This window comes from Fukomys damarensis, unplaced genomic scaffold (genome assembly GCF_012274545.1).
Source record: "Fukomys damarensis isolate Sample0158 unplaced genomic scaffold, DMR_v1.0_HiC HiC_scaffold_4, whole genome shotgun sequence".
Taxonomy (NCBI): domain Eukaryota; kingdom Metazoa; phylum Chordata; class Mammalia; order Rodentia; family Bathyergidae; genus Fukomys; species Fukomys damarensis.
Genome location: NW_022900916.1, coordinates 11,585,749 through 11,598,098, shown reverse-complemented (window position 1 = coordinate 11,598,098; position 12,350 = coordinate 11,585,749). Strand labels below are relative to the sequence as shown.

The 12,350-nt window shown below is 37.9% G+C and overlaps 1 protein-coding gene across 1 annotated transcript in view; it reads left to right on the top strand.

Moving 5' to 3' along the window:
• The window catches only part of Cog5 (component of oligomeric golgi complex 5), a 275,944-nt gene that overhangs the window by 5,944 nt on the left and 257,650 nt on the right, over positions 1 to 12,350 (top strand). The gene's annotated exons all lie outside the window — the stretch shown is intronic.

Genomic DNA, 12,350 nt, shown 5'->3' with positions numbered 1-12,350 from the left:
TTTCCTTTGCATGTGACTGCTTGTAGTATTTTGTTCTTCTGTTGGGTTTCTGGGATCTTGATTATTATATGCCTAGGTGTAGATTTTTTTTTTATTGTGGCTAGTTGGCGTCCTATGTGCCTCACTTATCTGTATGTCAAATTCTTCCCCTTTGTTTGGGAAGTTTTCGGTGTTTAATTCTGTGAACAGCTTTTTTAACTCATTTGTATTTTCTGCTACTTCATGTATTCCTATCAGTCTTATGTTATTCTTCTTTGCATCATCTAGGAGTTGTTGGATTGATTTCTCATGATCCCCTACTGTTTTTAAGAGACCTCTCTTTTCATGGTCACTGACTGCAATCTTATCTTCTGTACCTGAGATTCTATCTTTGCATTCTTTTATTCTGTTGCGTACACTGTCAATGGAGTGTTTAATCTCCTGGATATCTGTTTGAATCTGTTTTATGGATTCCATTTCTTTCCTATGTTGGGCATTTATTTTTTCCATTTCTTTCTTATGCTGGGCCTTCATGGCTTCTGTCATGGTCCTGAGCTCATCTATTTTTCTGTCAGTTTGTGCTCTAGAGTCTTGAATCAGGACTTTCATTTTGCTCACTATCTCTATGGTTATCTGGGAAATTATTTTTGTTTTGAGTTTTTCTAGAGCCTGATTGATCTGTTTTGTTACTTCCTGTGCTTTGAGTTCAGGGTGTCCTGGTGGTTCACTATCGGCCTTTTCATCCTCATTTGCCCTACTATTTGCCATTGGTGAACTGGAATTCTGTCTTTGTATCTTGCTTAAGTGTTTTCTCATTTTTATTTTTGTTGTCGGACTGTCATTGGTTTACTCTGGGTTATCACCCAAATTTTCCTGATACAGTTGTGCCCCAGCTTCTGGGTCTCTAACGACCCACAGACATTCTCATCTTCATAACATCAGAGAAAACAGCTCATCAAATCAGTCACAATCCTTTATCCCAACTAATACAATCAGCAATACATTATGAGCAAGCACAACTTGGAAACTGACCACCTGTGGTAGTCACTAGACTATCACCCTTAAACCATTTGAATTAAATTGAAATCAAGAAGCATTCCAGAACATGTCTGCAGTGAACAAACTTTTCTATATAGTGTATTTACCATTTAATGGCTCAGACAGAGGTAGGACTCAAGACCCCTGATCTCATTAGCTGATGGCTGAACCCCATGACGCAGACTGACCTCGGTCTGCAAGGCCCAGATTGAGTTCCCCAACCTTCTGAACGGTTGAACTCCACACCGTTCTACTACAGGTTTCCCACACCCTTTAAAAATGTTCAAAAGTTGGGAACTCAGAAAAATGCCCTTTATGACCACCTCTGCCTCTGCAGAGTGGGTCCAAAGACTGGCACAATCAGGAGCTCCGAGTGTGTGTGCGGGGGGGTGATGTAAGGGGAGTTATGGATGTTCAGGGGCACAGGCACGGCTACCTTCCTGGTGCTGGAGAAATGGCGGCTCCATGCGGGAGAAGGAGTGGCTCTCCTTCTCGCGGTGGATGGGCCCCAGGCTACCTTCCTGGCACTGGAGCGATGGTGGCTCTGGGCCAGAGAGCTCAAGTTCACTTTTGTGTATGTAACACCTAGTAGCCTAGCTGAATGCAAAAGTGCATTTCCTATTATCAGTTATTTGATCAAGAAACTTGGAAATCAATCTTGATTTGGTCTAGCTGATCACCTGTTTTCAATTTGTCATTAAGCCTAATCACCTGTTTTCAATTTGTCATTAAGCCCTGTACATTGTGCTATGTCTGGATATTTGTGGGATTTATCATTTCCTTGACATTCTTTCTTTCTTTATTTATTTATTTGGTACTGGGGATCGAACTTGGGTCCTTGCGCTTGCAAGGTAGGCCACCAAACTGCTGAGCTAAATCCCTGGCCTCCTTGACATTCTTAATGACTGTCTTATTCAGGCCTTCACTATGTACTATGGGCTGCTAACATAATACTGTATTTTACTGGCTTACATGGCTCTACACCATGGCTGTGTATGCTGACAAACCAGCTTTCTGTGAAAATAGAAAAAGCACTAATTTTTGTGGTGTTTGCTTATTTCCATGGCATAAATAGTCTCACCATGGGTAAATACTCTTGTTGTGGTCAGTTTTAAGATATATTTACAAATGATGTCATCTGGCACACAGAATTAGAATTGTTGAAAATCTTAACAGTTGGCTGCCAAAAGCCAACAAGAGCTAACTCCAGCACACTGCTGTGTAACTAATCCCTTTTCAGTTAGGTTTTGTGCTAATGCCAAAATTGTTTTAGAACACAAAGCTGACAGTGATCTTTTTTTCAAACCTTTCAGGGGCTAGGGCTGGGGATTTAACTCAGTGGTGCTGCTGCCTGCCCTGCAAACACAAGGACCCAAGTTCAATTCCTGGTACCAAAAAACAAACAAACAAACAAACAAAAAACCCTAAAGGGGCTATATGGTGAATATTTTGGATGTCTGCGGGCATCTTTTCAAAATGCTCACCAACCTTCCTTTGAAGTGTCATCTAACGTTCTCTTTCTGCCCAATATAGTTAGTTATTCCATGATCTGGACATGCTGAAGTCAGGATTCCTCTTGTTTGTCAAAGTATGCCATGGCATTTGTAGTGAGGTTCACTAGAGGGACAGGATGAACGCAAAGTAAATGTATAATTATAGGAGGGATTTATTAAGGAGGCTTATAGAATTGAAAGAGAAGTCCTTTTCTGGAATAAGAGGTGAAAAAACCTAAAATGGCCATCTGTGCCAGAGAGTTGGAGGAATCTATAATGGTTGAAGACTCAAGGCGCTCTGCAGTTACCAGTATGAGTCGAGTCTGTGTTGGAAAGCTGAAGAGTCTGTGCTGGAAGCCTAAGGAACTGGGAACCAACTTCTGAAAGCAGCAGTGAAGACCACAGCTCCCCTGAATAAAAAGGGCAGACTTCCTCCTTTCTCCTTTATTCCATTAAAGCTACAAACCCATTGGTTGCTGTTGCCCACTCTCAGAATTGAGTCTTCTCTCTTCATTTTATGGCCTGCATGTCAACAATCCACAGACACAGAACTTTACTAGTCATCTTGGTGGAGTTACTCATGTCGACATGTCAAATTTAATGATCATGGCATTGCTGTTACTAAACTTTTCTTGTCCTTGGAATGGCCTTCTCCATTTTGTAGGGTTCTTAATTCTGAAAGCAAATTGGCAGATTGGAAGGAAATATCATTTCACAATTAAGGCCAAAGTGTTAATATCCTTTTATTTTACTCCATTTTGAGAATAATGAAGAGTGAATTTGCCTTAAGCAGAATGCTACTTTCAAGTGACATATACATTAATGTTGATGTTAATTCAACAGATACTGAGCACCTGTCATGTGTCTGATATTGTTCAAATGTGGGGATATGACAGTAAACAAAAACCAAGAATACACTATAGTGAATATTGGTAGTGGAAGTATTCTTGTAAGTGCTCTGTTTCAATTGTTTCATAATCTCTGACAGGCATCCTTATTTGTTCCTAGTATCTGCTTAGGAAGTTGTGATATGTACTGTACCTACCTTGAGCTCAGTTCTGTATATCTTTTTTTTTTTTTTTTTTTTTTTTTGGTGCCAGGGATTGAACTCAGGACCTTGCCCCTTGCATGACAGGTGGCAGAACCATTGGGCTAAATCCCTGGCCCCTCTATCTATTTTAAACTTCTAATTTTTTCCCTTTTTTTCACCCATAGGATTCTTTTTTTTTTCATTGAGTTTATTGGTACTTTTAAAGTATACAGTGCAGTTACATTCATCATTGGGATCTTGTACCTTTACGTGACAGATCTTCGTTCTCATTTTTTCCCCAGACCCCTGCCCTCCCTTCACCCCTCTGCCCTCCCCTATTTACAAATACTTTGTTTGCATTTTTCCTCTTCTCATATTTTTCTTTCCTTTATTTCCTTTCCCCTACCCTTCCCACTTCCCCTATACCTTTAGCCCCTTTCTTCCTGTTTCACATTATCAGTTATACAATTTGTTTTTTTTGTTTTGTTTTGTTTTTGGTACTGGGGATTGAACTTGGGTCCTTGTGCGTGTGAAGCAGGAGGTGGAACCACTGAGCTAAATCCCCAGCCCACAGTTATACAGTTTGGATCTTATACACTTTTAGTTTTTCATCCCAGAGAAACTATTTGATATTTACACATGTGTGTCTTATTTATTTCACTTCAGAGTATGGCCTCAATATGCATCCATTTTCCTATGAATGACTCTAGTTTCTCATTCTTTATGTATGAGTAGTACTCCATTTTATAGAAAAACCACGTCTTTATCCAGGCTCCAAATGATGGGCAAGTTTTAGCTATTACAAACTGTGCCACTATAAACATGGGTGCACCTATATCACTGTAGTATGATTCTTTTAATTCTTTTGGAAAGATACCCAGCAGAGGGATAGCTTGGGTCAAGCGGAACCTCTAATCCTAGTTCTTTGAGATATTTCCTATTGATTTCCACACTGGTTGCACCAGTCTGCACTCCCACCAACAGTGGAGAAGGGTTCCGTTATCCCCACAACCCCACCAATGTTTGTTATTCGTTGATTTCTTGATAGCAGCCATTCTTTCTGGGGTGAGGTAGAATCTCAGTGTTTTTTTCATCTGCATCTCCCGAATGACTAGTGATATGGACATTTTTTCATATATTTATTTGCTGCTTTTACTTCTTTGAGAAATGTCTGTTCATTTTTGAATCGGGTCTTTATATTTGGGGGGACTGATTATTTTGAGTTCTTTATATATTCTAGATAATAGTGCTTTGTCTGAGGAGCAGTAGGTAAAAATTTTTTCCCACATTGTAGGTTGGCTTTTAGCTCTGTGGTGGTTTCTTTTGCAGTGCAGAAGCTTTTTACTAAGATGAGATCCCAGTTGTTGATTCTTTGTGCTAGTTGCTATGCTACTAAGGATTTGTTCATAAACTCCTTTCTTATGCCAGTGTCTTTGAGAGTTCTGCCTAACTTATCTTCCACCAAGTTTAGTGTTTCTGTTTTAATATTTAGATCTTTAAAGTACTTGGATTTTAGTTTAGTGCATGGTGAACGATGAGGGTCTAGTTTTAATCTTTGGCAGGTTGAAATCCAGTTTTTCCAACACAATTTATTAAAGAAGCTAGCTTTCCTCCACTGAGGATGGTCGACTCCTTGTCAAAGATGAGGTAGCTGAGTACATCTGGAGTTGTTTCTATATCTTCCAATCTGTTCCACTGATCCTTGGGTCTTTTTCTTTGCCAGTAACATGCTTTTTTTTTTAATCACAGTGGCTTTGTAGTGTAGTTTCGAGTTGGGAATTGTGATATCCCGTCATGTCTCCGTTGCCTAGAATTGCTTTTTCTCTTCTAAGTCTCTTCTGGTTTCAAATGAATTTTTGGAATATTTCCCTAGTTCTGTGAAATATACTGTTGAATTTCAGTCAAGATTGCATTGAATCTGTATAGCAGTTTTGGTAGTATGACCATTTTCACTATGTTGATTCTTCCTACCCAGGAGCAGGGGATATCTTTTTGTTTTCTTATATCATCTTCAATCTCTTTTTTTCAGAGTGCTGCACTTTTCATTGTAGAGATCCTTTGTTTCCTTAGTTACACTGATTCCGAGATACTCCATTTGTTTTGGATGCTATTGTGAAAGGAAATGTTTTCCTAATTTCTCTCTGTGAGTCTGCTATTTGTGTACAAAAAGGCTATTGATTTTTGAGTGTGGACCTTGTATCCAGCTATGCTGCTGAAAGTGTCAATTAAGTCTAGAAGTGTTTTGGCAGAGTTTTTTGGGTCTTATGTGTAGAGTATCATGTCATCAGCAAATAATGACAGTTTAACTTCTTCCTTTCCTATCTTTATTGCTTTAATTTCTTTCTCATGTCTAATTGTTGTGACTAATGTTTCCAGAACTGTATTGAACAGGATCTGGATCTCCTTGTTCCAGATTTTAGCGTGAGAGTTTTCAGTTTTTGACCACTTAATGTGATATTGGCTGTTGGTTTTTCGTAGATAGCCTTTATCAAGTTGAGATAAAGACCATCTATTCCAATTTTCTGCAGGGTTTTTTATCATGAATGGATGTTGAATTTTGTTGAATGCTTTTTTTTGCATCTATTGAGAGGATCATATGGTTTTTGTCCTTGACTCTGTTAATATAGTGTATTACATTTATTGATTTATGTATGTTGAACCATCCTGGCATCCCTGGAGTAAATCCTACATGGTCAGGGTGTATGTATGATCTTGATGACCCTCTGTATTCTGTTTGCCAGTATCTTATTGAGGATTTTGGCATCTATGTTCATTAATGAGATTGGCATGTAGTTCTGTTTTTTGGTTGGGTCTTTTCCTGGTTTTGGAATCAAAGTGATACTTGCTTCCAGTAATGTATTTGGAAGTGTTGCTTTCTTTTCCATTTCGTTGAAAAGTTTAAAGAGTAGTGGCAGTAGTTCTTCTCTAAATGTCTTGTACAATTCAGCAGTGAAACCATCAGGACCTTGGCTTTTCTTAGTTGGTAACTTTTAATTACGTTTTTAGTTTCTGTGATTGTAATTGGGGTGTTTAGAATTTTTTTACCTTCGTTCAACTTTGGTAATTCATAAGTATCTAGAAATCTGTCCATTTCTTCTGTGTTTTCCATTTTATTATTTTGGTTTTTCATTTCCCTTAATATTTGTTTTATATATATTATTAGAGTACAGTTTCTCAAAGTAGGTATTGATGATCCTCTGGATTTCTGTTGCATCTGTTGTGACTTTACCTTTTTCATTCCTAATTGCATGTATCTGATCCTCCCCCCCCCTTTTTTAAAAGTTTTGCTAAGGGTTTATCGATATGATTTATTCTTTTGAAAAACTAACTCTTTGATTCATTGATTCTTTTTGTATTGTTCTCATAGTTTCCATTGCATTGATTTCTGCTCTGATCTTTATAATTTCCTCCCTTGTATGAGCTTTGATTTTTTCTTGCTCTTCTTTTTCTAGGAGCCTAAGTTTCATCATTAGGTTGTTTGAGCTTGCTCTGTTTTCCTAGTGTGGGCATTCATATGAATTTTTCATTTATAACTGATTTCATTGTGTCCCATAGATTCCTGTATGTTGTATTGGCATTATCATTTATTTGTAAAAACTAACTAATTTCTTCTTTAATTTCCTCTGTGACCCATTTATCGTTCAGGAGAATGTTGTTCAATTTCTATATGTTTATGAAGTTCTTACGGCTTCTTATACTATTGATCTCCAGCTTTATTGCATTATGGTCTGATAATATACATGGGATAATTTCAGTTCCTTTGCACTTATTTAAACATGTTCTATGAGCTAATATGTGGTCTGTTTTGGAGAATGACCCATGTGTAGCTGAAATGAATGTATATTCTGATTTTGTGGGGTGGAACACTCTGTAGATGTGTATTAAGTCCATTTGTTGAAAAGGTTGGTTCCATTCTAGTATTTTGTCATTGATTTTTTTGTCTAGATCTGTGTTATTTCTGATAGTGGGGTATTTAGGTCCCTCAATTGTATTAGTGCTTATTTGGTTTTTCATGTCCCTTAATATTTTATATAGTTGGGGCCATTAATATTTGGTGTATATATATTTATGATTGTCATCTCTGCCTCTTGGATTGTTCCCTTTACAAGGAAGGATGTAGTGGCCTTCTTTATCTCTCTTAATCAGTTTTGGTTTGAAATTTAGCTCGTCTGCAAATAAGATAGTTACCCCTGCTTTTTTCTGGGCTCCTGTCTGATGGAGAACTGTTTTCTGTCCTTTTACTTTCAGTCTCTGAGTTACTTTTTGAACTAGGTGTGTTTCTTGTATGCAACATATTGTTGGCTTTTGTTTCTTAATCCATTCTGCCAGTCTGTTTCTTTTGCTTGGTTTAATTGAGGTCATTGACATTGATGGTTATAACTGATATGTATTGACTTATTATTGTCCTGGTATTGGTTCTTTTTAATTTTTCCCCCTTTCCTGTTAGTTTCTTGCCTTGCCTAATTGATTTGTTCTGTTGGGCCTCATGGTGTTGTGGCCTTGTCTTTTTCTAGGATATTTTTTGTAGTGCTGGTTTGGTATTCATGAAGTTTCCTAGGTTTTCTTTGTCATGGAAGTATCTTATTTCCCTATTCATTTTAAAAGAGAGTTTTGCAGGATACATCATTCTAGGTTAAAAGTTGTTTTCTCTTAAGGCTTGAAATACCTCACTCCAGGCTCTCTTTGACCTGAGGGTTTGTGTTGAAAAGTCTGCTGTGATTCTGATGGGCTTTCCTTTGTTTCTTTTCTCTAATTGCTTGTATTTGTTCTTCTGCTGGGTTTCCTGGATCTTGACTATTATATGTCTAGGTATAGATTTTTTTTTTTTTATCATGGCTAATTGGAGTCCTATATGCCTCACTTATCTGTATGTCAAAATCTTTCCCTTTGTTTGGGAGGTTTTCTGTTGTTAATTCTGTGAACAGTTTTTTTTTTTTTAAGTCATTTGTACTTTCTCCAGCTACTTCATGGATTCCTGTCAGTCTTATGTTATTCTTCTTTGCATCATCTAGGAGTTGTTGGTTGATTTCTCATGACCTCTTACTGTTTTTAAGAGATCTCTCCTTTCATGGTCACTGACTGCAATCCTGTCTTCTATATCCAAAATTATATTTTCATTTCCATTCATTCTGCTGTGAATGCTTTTCGTAGAAGTTTTAATCTCCTGGATATCTGTTTGAATCTGTTTCATTCTTTCCTATGTTGGACATTCAAGGTTTCCATTTCTTTCCTGTGCTGGGCATTCAAGCTTTCTGTCATGGTCCTGAGCTCATCTATTTGTTTCTGTTTTAGATTCTCTCATCATGTCTTTCATTGTGCTCACCATCTCTCCAGTTATCTGGGAAATTATTTCTGTTTTGAATTTTTCTAGAGCTTGATTGATGTGTTTTGTTAATTGTGATATGAGTTCAGGCTGTCCTGGTGATTGATTATCATTCTTTTCCACCTCATTTCCCCTAGAATTTGTCATTGGTGAACTGGAAGTCTGTATTTGTGCCTTGCTTAAGTGTTTTCTCATTTTTATTTTTGTTGGGGTTGTCCTTCCCTAGAATTTGTCATTGGTGAACTGGAAGTCTGTATTTGTGCCTTGCTTAAGTGTTTTCTCATTTTTATTTTTGTTGTTGGGTTGTCCTTGGTTTAATTCCTGGGTTAGTACTTTGATCTTCCTGATGTACCTGACTCAAAGACACTCTCATTTTCATAATATCAGGACAACTGATTAAATCAGTCACAACCCTTTAGCCCAGTTGATACAATCAGCAACACAGTAGCATCAAGCACAGCTTAGTAATTGACCATTTGTGGTAGTTGTTAATCTATCACCTTTAACCGTGTGAATTAAATCAAAATCGAGGACCAGCCCAAAATATGTATAGTGAATAAACTCTTCAATTAGCAACTTTACTCTTCAGGATGGGGACTTAGAAGGAGTTGGGAGAAGAAATAGATAGACAAAAGAATAGGAGAAGGTTTCAAGGGAAGCCAGAGGACACAGGATGATTGCGCAAACTCTAGGAAACTGTTGAAGACAAGAGGGAAAGACAGGGTGCACGAACAAAGACAAGACTAGAACAACTTAACAGTAATAGGGAAGCTATAAATTGTACTCACTCTCTTTTGAAACTAATGACAATTCAGTGAAAGAAAAAGAAAAAGAAGAAATTCGAATGGGGCAGGAACAGGAACAAAATGGGAGATGAATTACATGGGGGAGCAAGAGACTGACCGGGTAAAAGAACAAAGAAAAAAGAATTTGCAAAATGGGAAAAAATAAAATTTTAAAAATAAGAGGAAAAGAAAAAAAATTGAAGATCCTTTTTCAGGGTATATCTCTGTTGTCACAATAGATAATGTGGGCAGCAATGTGCAGAACTCAGTCAATTAGTCTCAGCTAACCAATGGCAGACCCTTGAGATTCATGCTGAATTCTGGCTGCAAGACCCAAGTTAAGCTCCCTGACCTGCAGGGTTGAACTCTGCAAGGTTCTACTGCAAGTTCCAGCTGCCCTTCCCCTGAAGATAGTACAGGTTCTGATGGAAGGTGGTGATCTCTTCAACTTACCAACTACAGAAGTCTGATGTGCATTTATTGCAGTTGTTCACTCCCGTTCTATCCTCTGGTGCTCAGTAAAATGGCCTTTATGACCACCTGTGCCTCTGCAGTGTGGATCCAGGTCCTGGCACAACCAGGAGGCCCGAAAGCCTGGGGTGGGGGTGGGGGTTGGGAGAAGAATGCTGCAGAGGCTTGGCAGTCCTTGCCTGTCTGCTCTGATGAAGGCCTGGGGTGCTGGAGGTAGGGGAGTAGCAAGCTCCCTATGCACATGAGCAGTCCTCCTGGTCTGCTCTGACGATACTCATAGGGTTCTTTATACAAAGATGTCTTTTTAGCACCTGGCATCATTGTACTCAGTATTACCCATAAATCCCAAATTTCAGTAACATTTATAAATTTGCCTATTTCCATTAAAATTCCAGATTCACTTTATTATTATATAACAATATTTGGGCATCGATTTAGCCATATCTGAGGTTATAATTTTTCTATATGCTTGTGATATGTAATTACATTTGTTTTGGAGAAGTACACACACATATATGTATATATATATAATAGCTTGATTATTTTTGATCCCTCCCACCCTCTTCTCTCCCCTCTTCCCCGATCCTCTTCCTCATTTCCAAAAAGTCTGTCTCGTTTCCTACTGTCTCTCTTATTTTACTCTTTATTTATATTTTTGATTTCTCATATGACACAAAACATGCAATGTTTAACTATCTGTATCTGATTTATTTCATTTAAGATTATAGTCTCAGATGGGTGTGGTGGGGCACACCTGTAATCCCAGCACCTGGAAGGCAGAAGCAGGAGGTTTGCTGCATGTTGGAGGCCAGGCTGGGCTACAGGGCTAGATCCTGCCTCGAAAGACAAAACATCAACAAAAAAGATTATAGTCTCAAGATCCATTCATTTTTCTGCAGATGGTTTAAATTTATGCTTCTCTGTGGCTAATACTCTATTGTGTGTGTGTGTGTGTGTGTGTGTGTGTGTGTATTTATCTGTTGTTGCGAATCTCGGCTGTTTCATAACTTAACTGTTGTGAGTTGAACTGGTGTAAATATTGGTATGTATGTATGATCAGTATGTCTTCGGCTTTTTCAAGAAGATACCCAGGAGAAGTATAAGTGGGTTAAATGGAATTTCTAGTTTTAATTTTTGAGGAGTCTTCATATTGATTTGCATAGTGATTGTGCATACTGGTTTTACATTCTTACCAACAGTGCAGAAGCCCCACCTCCAGCTTTGTGTGTGTGTGTGTATGTGTGTCCTCTCTGACCGCCAGTCTTTCTAGAGTAAGATGGAGTCTCCGAGTTACTTTGGTTTGCTTTTCTCTAATGGCCGAAATGTTGAACAGTTTTTCATGTGCTTTTTGGCCCTTAGTACTTCTTCTTTTGAGAAGTGTCTATTCATTTCATTTGCTCATTTTTTAATTGGGTCATTTGGTCTGGGGTTTGTCGAGTTATTTGTCATAAAGTATGTTAGATTTTGTCACAGGCTTTTTGATCTACTGAGATGATTATGCAATTTTTCTTCTATTTATGTGTTGTATTACATTTATGTTGTACCATCCTTGCATCCCTAGGATGAAGCTGACTTGCACTGTGTTTGACATCTTGTTGATGATTTTTGCATCTATCTTCATCAAGTATATCGGCTTGTAGTTTTTTGTTGTTGGTGTTGTCCAATTTTGGTATCAGGGTAATGCTGCCTTCAAAGAATGAGTTTGTTGGTGCTCCTTCCCTTTTAGTTTCACAGAATTTTCTGAGTAATATTGGTGTTAGTTCTCTGAAGTTCCAGTAAAATTCAATGGTGAACACATCAGATCCTAGGCTTTTCTTAGTTGATTGAGTTTTTATTACTGTGCAGTTTTAAATATTATGATTAGTTCCTCTGTTGTTTTCTTCCTAGCAATGACATTGTTTTCCTGGAATAAATGCTGTGGTTAATGTGTTTTCCTTCATTTTAGTTGTGTATAAAAGTGAACATTTAGGAATACAGCAGAGTGATTCAGAGTTTGGGCTCTGCAGCTTGAATTCCTGGCTTGAAATCTCAGACAGTGACATTCTTTGGACAAGTTGCATGCTGTATTGGCACTTGTTGCTCATTTATGATCTGGGGAACATGATAGTTCCAATAGGATAGTGTGAGGATTGAATGAGGAAGTGTATGTGAAGAGTAAGGTGCTTAGGCCAGTGCCTGGTACATACTGAATTTGCCATTAGAACTTTTTTTTTTTTTTTTTTTTTTTTTTT